The sequence below is a fragment of the Aedes aegypti genome, chromosome 1, assembly GCF_002204515.2.
Source record: "Aedes aegypti strain LVP_AGWG chromosome 1, AaegL5.0 Primary Assembly, whole genome shotgun sequence".
Classification (NCBI taxonomy): domain Eukaryota; kingdom Metazoa; phylum Arthropoda; class Insecta; order Diptera; family Culicidae; genus Aedes; species Aedes aegypti.
The window spans coordinates 114,826,473-114,828,662 of NC_035107.1; the positions used below are offsets into that span (position 1 = coordinate 114,826,473).

The 2,190-nt window shown below is 43.9% G+C and overlaps 1 non-coding gene across 1 annotated transcript; it reads right to left on the minus strand.

The window, feature by feature from the left end:
* Positions 1-720: 720 nt before the first annotated feature.
* Trnaa-agc lies at positions 721-792 on the minus strand. Its single transcript has one exon. It is a non-coding gene; the product is annotated as a tRNA-Ala (tRNA).
* Positions 793-2,190: the final 1,398 nt, after the last annotated feature.

The following is a 2,190-nucleotide window of genomic DNA, read 5'->3' on the forward strand; positions in this document are numbered from 1 at the left end:
TCACTCACCCATTCCGTCTTGTTTGTTGGCGGTTTGAATCAATTAGCTTGCATTCAAGGAACAATGTTTAACGGCATGAAATGTAACCCACAGAGGACTCGTTTATAAAATTATAGGCAATATTCGGGTCCGATTCTCAAAATTTTAATCTTCGATGGCTTGGCCTATACCATAATCTGTCTTTCTGACCGAGTCCTTTCAAGGAATTAGAAGTGCGCGACGTATTCTATAAAATTATAGTGTGTGTCCTTGTTGTAAAATATTGGTGTAAATTTATTAAATTTTGGTTATGATTATAAGTTAAAACTTAATATTATGAGTTAAATACGCTAAACTGAGCTTATAAATTAAGTAGACGAAAAATCAAATATTTATTGTGTGTTAATGCGATTCTTTGTTTGTATTGTGGTGAATAGAAATCAATTATAAATAATTAATAATAGAAAACATTAGTGAGAATGAAGTACGAGGAGAAAAAGGTAATTGCGGTTTTAATTCAATGGTTATATTTTCGGGAATGGCAATTATTCAGGTGATCCAGCTGTGCTTATTGTTTTTGGCAGGTGAGGGTCTTTTTCTAGTTGCTTACCTAGCTCGCTTATGAAATTCCCTGGTCGGAAGGATCGAACATTGCCAATTCGCATGGTTATTAAATTAATTAACTCATTACGCGTGGTAGAGATGGACAAATTATGGGTGAAATTATGAAAAAAAATCCACATGCTCGGCTGGGATTCGAACCCAGGACTCTTGTATGCTAGACGAGCGCTTTACCAACTAAGCTACCGAGCCACTTGGTGACCCAATAACTGAGTTGGTTACAAGTTTAGAATTCAAATCCCTACAGACCACGCGGACCCCTTTCACAATCCATATCCATCCATCTCATGTTACTACACACACGGAAAGAGTGAGTGCGATTTATTTAGCGTTGAAACTGGAGAGGAGAGGAGAGATGGAAAGCTGTAAATTGCTAGTTACGAAGCGTTCACGTTCGAATGAAGGCTAGTGATATAGAATTCGTCAATCGTGCGCCAGAGTGTCGGACTCGAATCCACTACCGAATTCACTGACACCTTCGCATTGGCACTTGGCATTACTTCAGTGGGCTATTGTGCTAACCAGTAGGCGAATTCCGGCGCGTATTTTCTTCGAAGAAAAGAAAATTTTCTTGCTGGTGATTAACGGAAGAAAATTTATTCTTTTCGAAGAAATTGTTCACCGGAATTCACCTACAGCACTGCTTCTTGCTTCTCTTCCTGACTCAAGTGCATTTTGTGCTCCTGTACTTCCTTTGCTCTCTTGGGGGCATGTTTGTACTGCCGTTTCTGTGATTGCTACGCTTCGTTGCTGTCCTGCGACGTGTTTGGGGCTGGCAATTCGCCAGAGCCTTGCGCAACTTTTGCGCCTGCTGCTAATCCGCTGATTCTCGAGCTCTGCAGGTTGGACCTGTTGGATACCGAGGTCGATTCAGCGATTCCGGTTGGAAGATGGCTTCCGGTTCACTGGTGCTCCGATGATGTAAGCCAGTGACTCGCTACGGACTACTCAGAATAGTCCCCGACGGTGGATCTATCCTACTCCGACGAAGATTTCCCCGACAGCGGAAGATATTCCGAATCGATGCTTTCCGGGCTGATGCCGAGGTCGATCCTGCGATTCCGATGGAGGGCAACTTCCGTTTCACAGGCGCCCCGACGACTGGTGTTGCTGGTGCTAGTCCCCGGCGGAAGGACATAGCCTACTCCGACGCAATGTTGGTCGGTAAGTACCGAGGTCGGTCGTGCAATTACGGTTCTTCTTCTGTCGGGTGTGGGATCACTGCGTCCATTTTTTAGGACTATTGTGATATACCCTATTACTCTATGTACACAATGTTTTCCAGTAGCAAATGTGCCTCCGGAATACTTTGCGCATTTGACTGAACTTTGAACCATCTGCCATTGATGGGCAGAAGTCCTAGGTTGCAGTGTTGTAGTTCCCCCAATCTGGCGTGATCAGCCTAATAAAGCTAACCACCTCCCTGGGGGATGCGTTCCAAATATCAGCTGGCTGTAAGTAGTGCTTGCCAAATATTTTGAACCTACGATGGATGTGTGCACTGCAAGAGCAGAGAAGGTGTTGGGAGGTTTCGTCCGTCTCGTCACAGAAACGGCAATTTGTGTTTTGGACGACACCGATCTTGTATAA